Here is a 19,115-nt window from a genome sequence, read left to right on the forward strand (position 1 = left end):
AAGCTCTGTGAACTTCTATGTCTCTATCTCTAAGATGGCCAGCAGCTCAAAGGGCCACAAGAGAATTAAATGAGGCTTAGCACATAAGTAGCTGAATGGATGTATATAACAGATTTTCCTCCTCCTTCCAAAACAAATGGACAGTGCTTCTTAAAAATCATTGCTTCATAAAATCATGGGATTCTAGCCCAGGGCAAGTTCTTAAAAATCATCTCATTCACTCGTGAAGATACTGGCGGAGCCAGTACCGACGAGCCAAATTTCAGATTTTACAATAGCACTTATATGCCAATAATACTTTAAGATGATGGTGGCCAAGAAGAGACACATTTCTCTACTGCTGATCAACCACAGATCAGTGTTGTAGGTTATGAGAGCTAAGTCAGAACATGCATAGACAAGAGAGATCACACAGTAGAGCAGAAGCACAGCACTGAGAGTCCTCAAATGCATTTTTTTTTCCTGCCTTGCACAGCATTTTGTATAGTGAAATTATATACCCTTATTGGCAGTTTCCAAAGTGTGGTCCCGCAGCAGCAGCAGCAGCAGCAGCAGCAGCAGCAGCAGCAGCAGCAGCTGGGAAATTGTTAGAAATGCGAATACTCTAGCTCTGGCCCAGGCTTACTGAATCAAAAATCCTGGAGGTGGGACCAGCAGTGTTTTAGCCGAGCTTACGTGTGATTCCCATGCACACTAGAGGTCAGGTATTACTGGTTTACATTATGACAGCTTACAACCATCTTTTCCAATGCAAAGTAAAATGATATCATAAATGTCTTAGCATTTTAATTTCCGCACCTCCTTGACATATACTGTGAAAATTCCAGATATTACTGTCTGCTGATTCTTGCAGAGATATGCATGAACACAGTCACCAGATATAACTTTCTCCACTGTCCTGGGTGGGATTTATTTAATCATGAAGTAATAATAAGGAGAATGATCTTTTTTTTAAAAATTTTTTTAACATTTATTCATTTTTGAGAGCCAGAGAGAGAGAGAGAGAGAGCGCGCGAGTAGGGGAGGAGAGGAGAGAGAGGGAGACATAGAATCTGAAGCAGACTCCAGGCTCTGAACTGTCAGCACAGAGCCCGACACGGGGCTCGAACTCACAGACTGTGTATGATGGTGACCTGAGCCGAAGTCGGACACTTAACCGACTGAGCCACGCGCCCCTTTAAGGAGAATGATCTTGAAAACCAAGCAAATGAATCTTATCTCACTTCTGTTCTCTAGAAATACCTTTCTTCTAGAGTTACAATATATTTATAAGTTTATTACAAATTATACAGACCACTAGGTTTTCATTTCCACACTTTAGCAATTCCATCTAAAGACACAATTGCAATGAAGCCCTGTGTTGTCTGGAACGTGGCAACGTCTGTGATGATTTTATGGTGTCCCACAGGCAGAGGCTCTGGGCCCCTCTGAGGGGTGTCATCGCTCAGTCCCACCTTCTGCTTCCTCTGATTTACTGCTTCATGGTTAAAAGTCAAGGAGAAAGTCAGATGTTAAAAGCCTGTACCACATTCTGCCTCTCATTCATATTCCCCTATCATTGGCTATTTATGAGTCTGCCACAATCCCCCAGATTAGGGATCCTTCAAGGGCAACTGTCATCTGTTTAATTCCCCTTCTACAAGGTAGGCATGAAATAGACATTCATGAACATAAGTGAAACAGAGCCCAGCGAGGCCGAGAGGCTTACTGAAGGCTGTGGGTGCCCACGGCTGCTCCTTGTTGCTCCCTTTGTTGCACCATTTCTGTTTATTGTGTGGGTTTTATTACTTACTTTACTTCCATGTGGAATTCTCTAGAGACTTTGTAAATGATTGACTGCGTTCATCCCCAAAACTGCGGATACCGGGCTTTGTAAATATAGTGGAAGACAGGAGATCCGCAGCTAAAAGCTTCCTAATGAGGACAACTCGAACATGTTATTTTCAACATTCAACTCCCAAGTTTGAATAATTCATGAAAAAAAAATCTGTTGAACTAGAAGTGACTGGGCTATTTTAATGAAAGTAGAGACTTGAAATGTTTCAGAGCTGGAGATTATGTGAGGGAAGTGCAGGCAGGGAGAAGTGACCAGCCCAGCACAGGGTGAGCTCAGGTCTTCTCTGACCAGGACTCCCGTTGTCCAAGGTCACACCAGCCACGGTGGTGGTCAAGCCCAAACCAGAACCAAGACTTTGAGATGCACATGCTCAGCTGTCTCCACTGAGACACACAGCTGGCCACAGACACCAAAGGGGGTCCAGCCCAAGGTCCTTCTCTCTTGCATTGCGGGGCCACAGAAGACACAGCAGATTGTATTTCCTTTGTGGTCTTCAGTGTAGCTCAGTTGATCTCAGCTGGCTGTACTTTAGAACCCCTTGGGGAGCGTTTACAAAATCTGGATGCCCAGAACCCACCCCAAACCAATTAACTAAGTCTCTTGGGGTGGGACCCATGCCTCTCAGTCTTTTTAAATCTCCCTAGGCGATCTCAACCTGCGGCCGAGTTTGAGAAACATCAAGTCTAGCCCGTCTCAGTCTTGTTTCTCCTATTCCCTTAAATGCCAGCAGATCTCTCTTGTTACTTCTGTTTTCTTTTGCTAATCCTCAGGTTTTAACGCTGTAATCACACAGTTTACGTTATGGGTGCCGCCATTCCAAGCCATTTAAGACATCTGCAAAAACCTAGCCCTGTAGTCTCCTCCTTATCTACTTGTCTCTCTGTTGGCTTGGTTTCTGTGTCCCTCCTCCTGGCCTCCACAAGGTCACTCCGCCAGGGCCTCACTCTCCCTCCAGGAGCTGCCATTTGTAGCCCTTCTCTGCACCTCCCCTCAACACCTCCTCCTTCTGAGCTTCTGCGGATGGCAGCTGGGGGGCTGGACTAGAGGGACTGGAGGCCCCCCGCTGGACGAATCTTCAGGGAGGGCTGCCCCTGTGGTGATTGGTCCCAGAGGGAACAATTCTTGCAACAGCTCTTCTCTTCTTGCTGGCTAAGTGTGTGGGTGTGCAGCAGGCATTTGCTAGGGAACGTCGGCAAAAAATAAAACTTTTCAAGCTTCAATTCTGCAGACAGATTGAGAGGCCCCCCAACAGTTCAGAATTGCCGAATCTGGCTCCATCCACCCACTTAAGCCCCAGGAAGTGGTAGGTCGAGTTAGATGTGTTTGGATTTTGTTAACAGTGGCCTAGCTTATGGGAGTTTAAGTCAGAAGGGTGATACTTTAAGATAAACCAGTAACAGGTAATTATTGGACACTCACTGCATGTAGGGCACCGTGCTAGACATTGATAAAACCATGTGGGAGGTCACCACTGATAAAGGTGCTTTATGAACAATGGAAGGGAAGGAACAGAGGTTTGGGGCAGGCTGTGGTCAGTCTGAAGTTCAAGAAGAGCAGAGGGCTAAAATTCAGTCCCAAGGCAAGGATAAGAAGGAAATAAAAAGAGCCATAAAAGGGGGAGGAGGCGGGGTGAGTAACACTGTGTGTTTAACTTCCTAGGATTTAAAGTCCCGGAATTATTTGCCTAGCCCATGCTCAACAACCATACTGCGGTCTCCATATTGTTTTAATCTCGCCATTTTGACCCTCAGGACATTCAGACCCCTCAGAGAGCTTAGCAAACAGTATCTCAAGATAGCTGCAGCTTCTGTCTCAATCTGTCTCCCCTGTGTGTGTCTCTTTTTGTCATTTTCTGACTCCTACACTTTATCTCCCTTGCTATGTCTTAGATACATAGCATTTTTTTCATGGATAAGTAAAGAAATAAATCTAAGCTCTCAGCCTATTACCAAGTAATAATGAATATTCCTGATGGAAATAACCACCACAAAATAAGAGTAACAACAGCTAAAACTACATACCGGGGAAAAAAATGGCCTGAAGAATCCAACCTTGACCAAAATGTAGACACCCAAATCTGACTGGGGAAAAAATTGGATTTAGTAGAAATAATGGCCACAAAATGAAAGGCAGATGTTATAATTGGGAAATTTGACACGGATGAAAACCTGAATCAGATTTCATTATAACATTTAAACAGAAAAACAATTAATGCTGATGAAAATAAGTCCCATAAACTATAATAAAAGTGGTAAAACTGGAAACGAATTGTGCTTAGGGAATCAATGAATTTTATTACTTAATGACATTTGTTCTGGGAACCTTCATGCACAGTTGGTGGGAACATAAATTGGTGCAGCCACTATGGAAAAAAATGTGAGGTCCCTCAAAAAATGAAAAATAGAAATACCATATGATCCTGTAATTTTACTTCTCAATATTCACCTGAAGAAAACAAAAAAACTAATTCAGAAAGACACATGCACCCCTATGTTTATTGCAGCATTATTTACAATAGCCAAGATAGAGAAACAAGCCCTATGAATGAATAAAGATGTCATGTATACATATATGCAATGGAATATTACTCAGACCTAAAAAAAGAGAAGAAATCTTGCCCTTTGTGACAACTCGGATGAACCTAGAGGATATTATGCTGAGTGAAATAAGTGAGACAGAGAAAGACAAATACCATATGATTACACTTATATGTGGAATTTAAAAAACAAAACAAGCGAACAAACAAAAAATCAGAAACAGAATCATAAATAGAGAGACCAAACTGGTAGTTGCCAGCAAAGGAAGAGGCTGGAGAGTAGGTCGAGGAGATTAAGGAGATTAAGAGGCACACATTTATAAAATAAATAAGTCACAAGAATGAAAAGTACAGCATAGGGAATATAGTCAATAATATTGTAATAACATTGTATGGTGACCGATAATAACTACACTTACTATGGTGAGCACTGCATAATGTATCTAATTGTCAATCACTATGTCGTACATGTGAAACGAATATGATATTGTATGCCAACTATACTTCAGTAAAGAAAACGCTTATTCTAGGGACACCTGGGTGGCTCTGTCTAAGCCTCAGACCCTTGATTTTGGCTCAGGTCATGATCTTGCGGTTGTGAGATCAAGTCCCAAATTGTTCTCCAAGCTGGGCATGGAGCCTGCTTAAGATTCTCTTTCCCCAACTCGCTCTGCCCCTCCCCTGCTTGGTCATTCTCTCTCTCTTTCAAAAACAAACAAAACACTTATTGTAGAAATTACTTTCTTGATAGAAATCTATCAATGTTGGCATAATTTTGATTAAAACATTTATGGCCAAACTTCCATTGGGGTAGCATTACAGTCAAAAATTATCATAACTCCACAGAGGCTGTCTCCTGAAGAGGCAGCTGGGTGGAAGCTAAATCACAACTCCAGGGTAAAGACCTGGGAATCTGTATTTCTAAAACAATATGTCCCCTTGTGAATCTTAATTTAAACAATTTAAAAATGTTTTTGGGGCAGCTCACCTGGGTGTCTCAGTCGGTTAAGCGTCTCACTTCGGCTCAGGTCATGATCTTGCAGTCTGTGAGTTCAAGCCCCGCGTCGGGCTCTGTGCTGATAGCTCAAGGCCTGGAGCCGGCTTTGGATTCTGTGTCTCCCTCTCTCTCTGCCCCTCCCGTGCTCATGCTCTGTCTCACTCTCTCTCTCTCAAAAGAAAAAAAAAAAAAAACTTAAAAAAAAATTAAAATGTTTTTGGGGGCAACTAGGAAAGTTTAAGCAAGGACAGGATATTAGATAATATTAAGCAATTATTATTATTTTTTAGGTATAATAATGATGCTACAATCATGTTTTTGAGAAGTCCTATTATGGACTGAATTGTGTTCCCCCCAAATTTAAATGTTGAAGCCCTACCCTCCAAAGGGACTATATTTGGAGACAGGGCCTTTAAAGAAATAAGTAAGATTAAATGAGATCATAAGGGTGGAGCTCTAATCCAGTAGGCCTGGTGTCCTTATAAGAAGAGGAAGAGATACCAAGAGTGCATGGGCACAGAGAAAAGGCCATGTGGGGTTACAGAGAGAAGGTGGCCATCTGTAAGCCAAGAAGAGAGGCCTCAGGAGAAACCAAACCTGCTGACGCCTTGATCTTGGACTTACAGATTCCAGAACTGTTAGAAAATAAATTTCTATTGTTTAAGTCACTGAATCTATGGTATTTTGTTATGGCAGGTCTAGCAAACTGAGACTAGTCTTTACATAGTAGAGATACCTACTGAATTATTTATATGTAGAACAATATGATGTCTGAGATTTGCTGTAAAATACTCTGGGGAAAAATGCTTCTTCGGAAATAAAAATTTAGAGTAACAGATGAAACAAGACTGGCTAAGAATTGACAATTATTGGAGCTGGGTAACAGGGACACAGAGGTTCATTACACTATTCTCTTCTATTGTAGAGCGCTTTTGAAAATATCCAAATAAGTTGAAAAAATTGACAGTGACAATTGTAAGGTGATTTTGATACATACCTAAAGTAGGTAATTACTGAGAAAGGGTTTTCCAAAATCTGGTGTTCTAACCCGGGCTGAAATAAATGTGTTATTAACATATACTTATAAATAAGAATTTAACTGAATTCAATAAGGTGGTAGGGAAAGGAATCAAAATGCCAAACACAAGCACGGGAGCTGCGGGCAAGGGACAGCTGGCAGGGAAGAAGGAATCAGTATTTACCAAGTGCCTAATGTGTACAAGATGCTTTGTAAACATTCTCTTTGGATGCTCACACAGGTCTACGAAGTAGACTTTTTAAAGTTTTAATTTTTTAAAAAAGTTTTAATATGAAGAAACGATGGCCCAGAGAATGTGAATGAATTCCCAAGACCCCACACTAGGAGATGGCTGAGCTGGGATTTTATTCCCACCTGACTGCCTCCAAAGCTTGCATTCTTTCCCCTACCCATCACCTCCTCTCTAGATATTACCAAATGCCAGGCCACAAAGGGCAGAGAAATTTTGAGGAGAAGGGGATCATAGAGGGATGGGGCCAATAGGGACTGACAAAGGACCGTAAAGGGCTTGAGCTTGGATGGAAGTCCTGGAGGTACAGCAAAGGACAGGAGAGCATCTGAGGGGTGGGGAGGGATGGCAAGACGCAAATGCAGAAACTTGGTGGCAGATAGAGAATGAGATGCCACCGAGGGCTCTTGGCTCCTGGGGAGACATGGTGAGGGCAGGATTGGGTTATGGGCAGTGAAATTGAAAGAAGAGGTGTCCCAGGACTTGGACCTGGATACAGTTGGTTAAAATAACAGATTTCAAATCTAGGTGGGAAAATGATGCCTCCATCAACAGATGAGGAAAGCCAGGAGGAACTTCTTTCAGGTGGGGAGGGGAGAAAGAAAGAAATACAGGTTAAACGTGTAGAATTGGAGATGATAGTGGAACATCCTAATGGAGAAGCCCAGATGGCGGTTGGGTTGACAGAATTTTAGATTTGAAAAATCATCTGGTCTACCCCTTCATTCAAGACTATGAATCCAAGAAGTAACCAGTGAGTGAGTCCTCAAGTCTAGCTTACACTATGATATAAAATGTGATAGTCATTTTATTCTTGTCTGCTTACCACGTTCCATTCTCTGTTCTAGGCATTGGAGATGCCCAGCGGTAGATAGATTGCCTGAATTATTATAAAGGCCTTTTCATTGGTCTTCTTGCTTCCACCCTGGCATCTCCTTCATTTTCTCTCAGCCAGTAGCCATTATAGTTTCTTTGTTACACATATAGTCTATGTACATGGACTAAAAATGTAAACGGAACCCACTAGACTGTGCTGTGGAATGTACACCCCATAGGGCTATATGTGGCAGCCCCAGGAAAGGGATCCTGTTAAAAGACAGATCACATTACCCCTCTGCACAAAATGCTCTAGAAACTCTTCTCTACTCCCCAAACAGGTAAGCCATATACTAGCCTCAGAACCTTGGTGCTGGTGCTTCCCTCTACCTAGAGAAAGCTCTTCTGCCAGATATCCATCCAGATCTCCTTCGAGGCTTCACTCAAATGTCACCATTTCCTTGAGGCCTTCCTTGGCCACCTGTTTTAAATTGCAACTATTTCCATCTTCCTCTGCTACATTCCTATTCTCCTATACCTGGCTGTCGCTCATGTTCCTGCTCCTGCTTTTTTTTCTTTTTCTTTTCTTTTTTTTTTTTTTTTGCCTACTTGTTTTTTTTCTAACACACTATTTATGTTAACTTTAAGTTGTCTGTCCACCTTCATTGGAATAGAAGCTAGACAGTGGCAGGGCCTTTTGTCCCATTTGTTCACTGTTCAAATCCCAAGAATTCATAACAGCGCCTGGCACATAGGAAGTGCTCAGCGAATGAATGAATTCATCGTTTCACGACTGAAGTATGCATGACAGCATAACTGATTGAATAAAGACATAGGCTGAGTGCTGAGGGATGACAATGCGGTGCCAATTCAAGCTACCTGAGAATGTCAATGTAAGTTTCACAGAAGAGGTGACACTTGATCTGGGACTTGAAAGAGAGGGAGGTGGGTCAGGCAGGTGTGGTAGGCGGAATAATGGCCCCCAAAGATAACCAGGTCCTTTTTCCTGGAGTCTGCGAACATTACCTTTATATGACAGAAGAGACCTGCAGGTGTGATTAAGTATCTCGAGGTGGGAGAGATTGTCCGATATTATCCCGGTGGACCCCCAAATGCAATCACAAATACCCTTATAAGAGGGCGACAAAGGTAGGTGTAACAGCAGCAGAAGTGAAGGTGACAATGAAGCAAGATACTTACTTTGCTGCTGGCTTTGAAGACGAAGGAAGGAACTTGGAGCCAAGGAATGCGAAGAATGTAGCTCTAGAGGCTGGAAAAGACAGTTGGATTCTTCCCCAGAGCTTTCAGGGAGCAGCATGGCTCTGCTGACACCTTCATTTCGACTTGGGTGAACTGAAGTTTGGACTTTGGACCTCCAGGACTGTGAGGAAATAAATATGTGTTGTTTTAAGGCACATGGTTTGTGGTAATTTGTTACAGCAGCCATAGGAAGCTAATACAGCAGGTAAGGGGATCCTAGAAAGAGCGGGTCGTATGTACAAATCATGAAAGTGGCAGCACATTGAAGAATCCCCTGAGAAGCCGAATGGATCTGTGTTCAGCAATAGGGAATGGAGAAAGATGGGGCTGGGCAGGTAGCGGGGGCTAGATTGCGAAGGGCCTTGCACGTCAGGTCAAGGAGTTGAGTGTGTTCCACTGGCATACACTATGCTGTGTTGCCCAGATCCCCTTACAGGACTGGTGGGCTTAAGCTTCATGGAGTGCTGCTAGCAGATGACCCCGTGTCTCAGTTCTCTTACACTCTTTCCTGAAGGCAGCCGCCTTGCCTGAACTCGCGCAGCTTCCTGGAGCAGCCTACATCTGATGACTGGTCTACATAGGAGTAGAAAGAGGCTGCCCATCTTACCCCACTTCAGGAGAACTCTGAAGGGCCGTCCCAGTATCGAAAGTCCCCCTTGGGATTAGTTGCAGCTCTGCTGTGATGACTTCTTCGTGTGCCCAGTCCTGCCTCCTTTCCTCCTGGCCACAGGTGTTCATGTCAAGAGCTCTGCTGAGTAAGCATCGGACCTGCTGGTCTCTGTCTCGTCCTGCTTCCCTGGGAACTCAGCCTGCCAATGTGAGCTAACAAGTCTTTAAGCAAGAGAGCGAAAAGTAAGACTGCCATGGGTGGTGGTGGTGATAGTTCAGTGTGAGGATGGGCTAGGTTGTGGAGAGATTGGAGGACGGATCAGTTAGGAAAATGGGGTAAAACTACAAGTGAGAGAAAATAAAGTCCCCTAGACAAGGGTAGAGGCAAAAGGAACTCTATGTGTGGTCACCAGCTTTTCCATAAACAACCTCGTGGAGAGAAGGTCATCATTCTCAGCGAAGCCTGGTTCACTGCATGGACTAAAAAGAAGTCCTTCCTCATGATGGCCCAATCATTGCATTTTGTCTGTCATTTCTAGTCTGGTTTTGTAGAGCAGTCAACTTCCTTCCTTTTTTCTTTCTTTCTTTCTTTCTTTCTTTCTTTCTTTCTTTCTTTCTTTCTTTCTTTCTTTCTTTCTCTTTTGTTTTTAATGTTTATTTATTTTTGAGAGACAGAGGGCGAGTGTGGGAGGGGCAGAGAGAGAGGGAGACACAGAATCTGAAGCAGGCTCCAGGCTCTGAGCTGTCAGCACAGAGCCCAACGCGGGGCTCGAACTCATGAACCGCAAGATCACGACCTGAGCCGAGGTCGGCGCTTGACTGACTGAGCCACCACCCAGGTGCCCCTAGAACAGTCAACTTTCTTACCAAAAATATGTTCTCTGTTTCTCTGGTGAAAAATCCAGATTTGACCAACCATTCTTCTTAGAACAAGAAGCCTACCAAATGGTGAAGCCTCCACTAGGAAGTGTTCTTTCAACTTTTTCTTGAATACCTCCAGTATCAGGGAGCTCATCTTTTTGCAAGGCAGTGTATTCTCACTCTTAGCAGAATCCTTATATCAAATCTGACACTGCCCATAGCTTTTCACTTTGTTAGTTCTAAGTGAGGCATGATCATCAGCATGGAACTAAGTTTAGTAGCCCTGGTTTTAGAGTCAGACAGAACTGGGCTTAAATCCAGAGTGTGTTCCCAACAGTGTCCTCAGTCCACTTATCTCACCTAGTTTGCTCAATGTAAAATGGGGATAAAAATAGAATATACTTACTGAGGTGGTTGTTTAAAAGAAATGTTTAGGGGCACCTGTTGGCTATGACTTTTGATTTCAGCTCAGGTCATGACCTCACGGCTCATGGGCCCAAGCCCCACGGCTCATGGGTTCCTTGCTGACAGCATGGAACCTGCTTGTGATCCTCTCTCTGTCCCTCCCCCACTTGTTCTCTCTTTCTCAAAATAAATAAATTTAAAAAACAAAGTATGCTTAAAGCATGATAATTGGCACATGGTAAATGCCTAATAAATGGTAAAAAAATTACTATGGATGTGAGATGTCAATTTAATACATCTCCTTCTAAGTATTGCATTATGATATATGCCCTCTTCAGAGGAGAGAGAGAAAGAGAGATAGGGTGTGTGTGTGTGCCATCTCTCCATTGAATTGTGAGTGGATATGCACCTGGCCTTTTGAATTTGATGTATGTTAAGCACAGATATTGTGTGTAGACTCTCATTCAGGACATGCAGAGGATATAATCAAGGTGTCTCTCAAGTTTGTTTGGTTTTTTTTTTTTTTTTCCTACTTAGAAGAAAGGATTTGCTTTCCATTTACCAAACAGCAGGCCTGAATAATAAGAAAGGATTGATTTTCTCAGCATTCCATTAGCTCTGGGTCTTTAAAGAGAGCATAATGCACTCCAGTGGGGAGATGAATTGCATCATCCGGGAGCTGGAAAGAGACCTGGAGAGGAATCAGGCTGGAATCTTAGCATTCAAAGGGAATAATCCTACTCTCCTCCACATTCACCATATATGTTTTTTTTTAATTCCCTAAAGTCTGGCAGTTTATACCCACATTTCCGATCCAGACACATGTTTCATAACCAGCTCAGCTGCCGACCCAGTTAAATAATAATGAGTGATTTTTATAAATCTAAACTTTCTCTCATAAGAATCCAGCGGAAGAGGCTGCAGGGTGGTGGTTGGGAGAGAAGTCATCAGTGGTGATGTTGAAACCTCTTTGATTGATGGCACTAAACACTAGCTGTCTGCAAACCATCAAACCACTGGTGGGAGAAAAAGAATTCAGTGAATCCACTGGTTGTTTTGTCCACCTGCAATCTACACAAGTAAAAGATAGAAATTTAAAGAAGAAAATGTTGCTTTCTCAGAGAATTCAGTGATCTTTTTTTCCCCCGTTGAAGAAAGGTCGCCTACTGGAGGTTGTTATAAGAAATATAGAACAACCAGGGGCTGAGACACTCAGTTGGTTAAGCGTCCAACTCTTGATTTCTGCTCAGGTCATGATCTCAGAGTCGTGAGATCAAGCCACAAATCGGGCTCTGTGCTGGGCATGGGGCCTGCTTGGGATTCTTTCTCTCTTTTCCTCTCTGCCCCTCCCCTCCCAAAATAAATAAATAAACATCTAAAAATATATATATTTACCTGGGTGGCTCAGTCGGTTGAGTGTTCGACTTCCGCTCCGGTCATGCCGTTCCCGGGTTCGAGCCCCGTGTTCGACTCTGTGCTGTCAGCTCGGAGCCTGGACCCTGTTTCAGATTCTGTGTCTCCCTCTCTCTCTGCCCCTCCCCTGCTCATGCTCTGTCTCTCTCTCTCTCAAAGATGAACGAACATTTAAAAAAAATTTTTTTTAAAAAGATTCTCTCTCTCTCTCTGCCCCCCCCCCATGGGTGCATGCATGCACTTTCTCTCTCTCTCTCTCTCTCAAATAAAAAAATAATAATAAAAGAACATTGCCAATGGTAAGATGGCAAAGGTTTAACAGACTGGGGGAAGGGGTCCCTGATTTGTAGAAAGCGCTTGTGTCTGTGGTGGAAACACTCTCACCGTAGTCCGTTTCTGTTTCAAGCTACCAACATGATACCACCGAATGCGATGTTGGGAAGAAGAATCCAATAGCACCGCATTTTATAGTGTTTCCACCATTCGGATACAATAGAAGTGGTAAACTCAAGAGCACAGAGAATAGTAAAATGTAGTGAAATAATTGGGAAATGGAGATTTTATTACCTTTGCATTTAATGTATTTATTTGGGTATAAGTTGCATAATGTAGTTTTTAATTATGGCTGTTTTTAATAGCCAGCTATCAGAATTCCTGAAAATATAACACTGCATGTGAGCCAAGAGAAGAGGCTCCAACTGAACCCTGACTCTTGTGGCACTTGAAGACAACTCATTTTCCTTAGATATTGGGGATGGGAGGCATATAAACCTCTCTCCAGTCCTGTCCCCATCCCTGACCATTTTCTCACTCATTCATCTTTTGTTTAGTCAATAACCATTTATGGAGCATACACAGGGCACCGGAAATAGTGAAATGACCAAGAGGAGAGCTCAAGATAGAGAATGGAGCTGACTACAGGGGAGAGTAATAGCACACGTGACAGAGATAGAAATGGGCAAGCTGACAGTGAGGAAGGAAGGGTGGCCTCTTGGACTGAGATCCAGGGAGGGCTACCGGCCACTCAGCCTTCAGGTTGCCTCACTAAAAGTTTGACCTCTGAGATCTTTTTCATGCAGTAGATCTTTCCCCCTACAGATACACTGTCTTCCCTCATCTTCCAGGATATCACCCTCTTCTTACCTTGTTGGCTGCTCCTGCTCGGTCCCTTGCTGGCTGCTCTTTACCTCCACAACCTTCTGATGTTGCAGTGTCCCAGATCCCAGTCCTTGGACCTCTTCTCTTTCTCACCTCCCTCATCCAATGGTAAGTTTTCCAGCGTCATGGCTGTAGCTTACCCACCTGCAGTGCTGACCCTTCCTCTGAACTCCAGACTCATTTCTCCACTTGCCCATTTGACAACCCTACTGGACAGCTAGTAGATATCTCACTCTTAACATGCCGAACACCTGACCTTCTGTCCTTTGCAATTTCCTTCTCTTTTATCTTCCCATCCCAGGAAATGGCAACTCCATCCTTCTAGCTATTCAGGAGCTCAAATCTATAGGACATTCTTGCCTCCTCTTTTTCTCTAACACCTCAAATCCAATCTATCAGCAAAGATGATGGATTCTGTCTTCAAAATATCCAAACGGCAACCTTGTCCCACAACTTTCACAACCTTCACTGCAGACCAAACCATCACTATCTCTCACCTGAATGTTTCAATACCCTTCTAATGGGCCTCCCTGCTTCCACTTTGTTCACACCCCTTCCTCCCTTCACCTCTATCACTTCTCAACATAGAAGCCAGAGTGGTCCTGTTGAAAAGAAAAGTTTGATCATTTCATTACAGTGCCTGACATATGGCAAACTTTCTACTATTGTTGCATTTAAATTCACAGACAATTTATTCTACTCAGTGATACCATGATTTCTAATACCTGATTTTGTTAGTTCTCAAAGATGAATAACTTGGGCTTAAACGGGATACCCAGGATTACACAGGCAACTGAGTGGGTCTTTAGTCTCAGAGATGCTGGCCTGCAGTACAAACAATGCCTTCAGAAGAGCAATTTTATTTTACTTTTTAAGTTTATTCATCCATTTTGAGAGAGAGAGAGAGAGAGAGAGGGAGAGATTGAACACACAGGAGGGGCAGAGAGAGGAGAGAGAGAATCCCAAACAAGCTTCGCACTGTCAGCGTAGAGCCCGATGTGGGGCTGGACTTCATGAACCACGTGGGGCCGAGTCTAAGTCAAGAGTTGACTGACCCACCCAGGCGCCCCTCCCTATGTTTAATTTTTAAAAATTGAGATGCTATTTACTTACAGTGAGATTGACCACTTTTAGCGTGTACAGTTCTATGAGTTTTGACTAATGTATGCAATCAGGGAACCACCACCACAAATTGATTCATAGAGTTTACATTTTCTCTAGTGAAATAGGGATTTCCGGGTATACCCGTGTTACTAAAAAGCCTATAGTCTAGAATATTTTTGAATAAATGCAGAATTCTTGCTCTCAAATCTCTGACAAACACTGATGAAAATGGTAAAATCACTCTTCCTTTTGGAGGATCCTCTATGTCTCAATCACAAAGAGGAGTGATTTGTAAATTAGCAAAGTCATTGTTTGGTCAAATGGTTCTATTGAAAATAATTTTACCAGTACTCAGAAATAGTTTGTAGCTTTCCTTCTTAAGAATAATAAATATTTCAGGGGCGCCTGGGTGGCTCAGTCGGTTAAGCATCCGACTTCAGCTCAGGTCACGATCTCACGGTCCGTGAGTTCGAGCCCCGCGCCAGGCTCTGGGCTGATGGCTCAGAGCCTGAAGCCTGCTTCCGATTCTGTGTCTCCCTCTCTCTCTGCCCCTCCCCCGTTCATGCTCTATCTCTCTCTGTCTCAAAAATAAATAAACGTTAAAAAAATTTTTTAAAAAGAATAATATTTCCCTTGTTTATATATATTTTTTAATTTTTTAAATGTTCATTTATTAAAATTTTTTTTTACATTTATTTATTTTTGAGAGACAGAGAGAGACAGAGCATGAGCAGGAAGGGGCAGAGAGAGAAGGAGACACAGAATCCGAAGCAGGCTCCAGGCTCCAAGCTGTTAGCACAGAGCGCGATGTGGAGCTTGAACTCACGAGTAGTGAGATCATGACCTGAGTGGAAGTCAGACACTTAACCAACTGAGCCACCCAGGTGCCCCACCCTTGTATATATATTGCTTTGCATTTTTCCCACTGAGAGTGCAAAAGTCCACCTGTTGGAATACTATGATTGCCTTGTGGTGGGTGAGGTCTTGCACTGTGGGATGGAATCAGTGCAGTCTTAATGCAGGCCAAGGTGCTACCTGCTTGTTTGATTTTCATTTTTTTCTTAAACAAGGTAGTTCTTTATGGATGCAGATAATGTACTGAATTAACAATAACAATGGGAAAGGACACAAACAATGATGTTCCACACCACGGCTTAAACAAAACCTGCCCTTTCTTAACTAATCTGGGTTTTTATTTGGACAGTTATTATTATTGTTGTTTTATTATGCAATGGTTCTCAATCTTGGCTGCATATAATAATCACAGAGGAGCTTTAAAAACAAATAAACAGGGGCACCTAGGTGGCTCAGTCGGTTAATCATCTGACTTCAGCTCAAGTCATGATCTCATGGTTTGTGAGTTCAAGCCCCGCGTCGGGCTCTGTGCTGACAGCTCGGAACCTGGAGCCTGCTTTGGATTCTGTGTCTCCCTCTCTCTCTGCTCCTCCCCCACTAATGCTCTGTCTGTCTCTCCCTCTCTCTCAAAAATGAATAAACGTTAAAAAAAATTAAAAAAAAAACAACAAATAAACAAATATGATGCAGGGCCCATCTCAGAACAAGTCTGAAATTAAAATCTGAGTGGCACCTGGGAATCAGAAACAGTTAAGGCTCCCTGGGGATATTCTATTATGCCACCTCGATTGAGAGCCAGAACTGCTACAATAGCTGGGCACAAAACTTCCTGCGTGGTTTTGAAGGTCTTCCCTCCAAAGGTTGGCCAGAGCTGGGGGTAGCCTACTGGAGGGGGAAGATTCCAGAGCAGAGGTTAAAGGACCTGTATTAGTTCCAGCTAGCAGAGTAAACTGGACCTCTTTGGGCATTTGTTTCAGGACCAAGAGAAGGCGAAGTGAGTGAGGTGCCTCGAGTGCAAAATTTAAGGAGACACTGGATCCTTACTGCACTTGATCCTGAGAATACATGCCTCTTTAAATTTTGCACCCCCAGTACCTTATTTGCCTTACTCTATTCCCTCATCTGCTGGGTTTCTCATCTGTAAACTGATGAGGCGGGCTTGACTACTATCTTTCCCCGTGCTAATATTTTATGTCCCAAACATAAACCTTAGGCCAAGCTAGAAGAAAATGGAAACTTGTGTAATAATCTGGTTTAGTTCAGTCAGTAGCCAAAGCGGAATAATTCAGACCAAAGGTACTCTCTTCTTCTGCAACAGGAGGGCAGATTTTCTTTGTTCTGGTCTTCCGGAAGGTTGTATGAACATTCCTCAGTGCATATTCCTTAATGCTATCAACGGTCCTCAGACCTCTGCTTCTAGCACTTGTCTTTGACTTTTAGCCCAGGCCATCTACAAATTGCTATGCGTTCGCTTGTGCAACCTAAAAAGTGTCAAAATATGTGTGTTAGTTGGGAATGACTGAGTTAAGTGTATCCCTGGCTGTGCCCCCTAGGGGTAACATGTATTTTATTTTAAAACTGAAATAACTTGAAAGGAAGGCTTGGGGGGGGCGGGGAGCATGCGAAGTTAGCTCCTCCTGACAAGTGAGAGACAATTGTTAAATTTTCAGGAATTGGGTGATACGGCCATCATTAAAAATTAACTTATAAGAACTTACAATTAAATAAATTCTATTTAAAAATGGAGGTAAAAAATATTCCAAATTCATCATGTACTAATTATTTGACTACATTTTACTACTATCACATTCTTGAGGTTGCTTAGGTCAATTGTACAGAAATTTTTTTTTTTCAACGTTTATTTATTTTGGGGACAGAGAGAGACAGAGCATGAACGGGGGGGGGGGTGCAGAGAGAGAGGGAGACACAGAATCGGAAACAGGTTCCAGGCTCTGAGCCATCAGCCCAGAGCCTGACGCGGGGCTCGAACCCACGGACCGCGAGATCGTGACCTGGCTGAAGTCGGACGCTTAACCGACTGCGCCACCCAGGCGCCCCTGTACAGAAATATTAAATAATGGAGTATTGCTGAGCACCTCTCCCCAGCTGCACTCGGTGATATCACGCGGTAGCTGGGTATCAGCTGCAATAGGCGTCTTTATACCATGGAAATTGGCAAGTTGTGCAAATCACAGCTTTGTCACTTGGAGATTCAGTTGTTATACATTTGCCAGCACGCCACTGGCTTGGGTTAACTAATGAGTTGAAAAGTATGGCCCTTGGGATGTCCTATTGCCCCTTATAAAGCAGCTACATGTTAGTGGGGAGAGCTGGGCACTGACTAGTTCTGCTAATACTTTTGAGAATACCGTCTCTGTCCTGCAATTTCCCCCCATCTCTGAAGCAGGCAAAAGTGCAGTGCTTGCCCCTGTCATCCCATAAGATCACTGTGAAAAGAAAAACTTATTTTAACGGTCTAAAATAGTTCTATGGTTTATGATTTGTGGTTTCATGAATGGGCTCTAAAAAAGCGAATGCCTCATGCAAACACAAGAGATCGTTACAGAGGATCACACAGTCTCAAGAGAACAGTCAACGGATACGAAGGCATATTTCTGTATTTAATTTAGTGTTTGGTTGGATGTGAGGAGCGATAGAATAATGTTCCAATGCCCGTCTTTGGAATCTGTGCCCTTTTGGGGGAACTTGATGCACCGGAGCAGTTTTTAAGATGGCACATTTCGGTTACGCTGGGACACTTGAGTGGCTAAATTAACTCATGGCTCAAACTAAGTGCTATTAATAACTCAGAATTTTATGTTAAGATTATTCACTTGTAGGCATCTTTTTTTCACAGAAAAATACGTGTGAACAAAACGTAAAAGGATTAATTTAGCATCATATCCCGTGATTTCAATGTGGGGCAAAGTGGTTAAGTTGTCACTGTATTTACTTTGCCAATACTCACACTTGATCTGCAACTGTGAACTGAGTTCGGGCCAGAGGACAATGTCACCCTCACTCTTGCCCCACTGTGACCATTAGACACGATCTTGAGTTGTCTGAACCCAGCTCTGGACTATAGAGCCTTGGGGAAGTATACGTTTATGGCAAGGAGTCTGAATCCATTTCAAACCTCAAAGCTTTTTTTTTGTCTTTTCTGTAAAATAATGACTATTTTTCAAATTCATCCAGATTCTGTTCCTATGAGCCAAACACAGTTTCATTTCAAGGCTTTACTGAATCCATAGAGTCTTTGGGTCATCAGGGCTTCCCTATGGTTAAATGGGTTGTCCCCTGGCCCGAAGTGCCTTGTATGAGGGGGCTCATACAAGGGTTGAAAACGAACCCCAATTCCTTTCCATGAGCCATTTGTCCTACTTTGGGGCTGAGTCATCCCCAGGTGGCACCATATTTTAACTGATCCATCTAGAAAGACTTCTTTTATCTCAATTTCATAAATGCATGTAAACACCAGCAGGGGCTCTCTGGGCATTATATATGTTCTCTGCCAATAGATAGATATTAATAAACAACTACCAGAATACAGGTGTCCAAGTGTTTTTCCCTCAGAAAAAGAAATCTTTATGCCCCAAAAGGTTGGAAAATCCCGTGTGAAATCTTCAATCTGTTTGCACCCACATTTCTAATTCTTCTGTCAGTTCTGTGTGTGTGTGTGTGTGTGTGTGTGTGTGAATGTATGTGTGTGTATGAACGCAGTTGGAAGTTCTCCCCTCAAACAGAGACCAGATTAACTGGAATTTTTTAGTCTCCATTCTTCCCCAGACTCTGGTGAAGATTCTACCAATATCATGGCTGTCATGGACCCATCCACACTCTACCAGCTACCTTTTGCTGCACAAGATGCCCCAAAACTTATGTTAAAACAATAAACATTTATGATTTCTCATGATTCTATGGGTCAGCTAGATCAGCTCAGTTGGGGCTGGATGACCTAGAATGGCCTTACTTACATGTCTAGGTTGGCTCCATGAC

General features: G+C 43.0%; 1 long non-coding RNA gene across 5 annotated transcripts in view; it reads left to right on the forward strand.

The window, feature by feature from the left end:
- Positions 1 to 19,115, forward strand: part of LOC109491516 — a 41,215-nt gene that overhangs the window by 14,146 nt on the left and 7,954 nt on the right. For 3 of the 5 annotated variants that reach the window (XR_006585512.1, XR_006585514.1, XR_006585516.1), the window contains 2 exons: positions 9,229 to 9,566; positions 13,127 to 13,268. The exons of 1 other annotated variant lie outside the window; for it this stretch is intronic. This is a non-coding gene — a long non-coding RNA (uncharacterized LOC109491516). The remainder of the gene's footprint in view (positions 1 to 9,228; positions 9,567 to 13,126; positions 13,269 to 19,115) is intronic. One more of the 5 variants, XR_006585513.1, reaches the window with a different exon arrangement.

Source organism: Felis catus, chromosome C2 (assembly GCF_018350175.1).
Source record: "Felis catus isolate Fca126 chromosome C2, F.catus_Fca126_mat1.0, whole genome shotgun sequence".
Lineage (NCBI taxonomy): Eukaryota > Metazoa > Chordata > Mammalia > Carnivora > Felidae > Felis > Felis catus.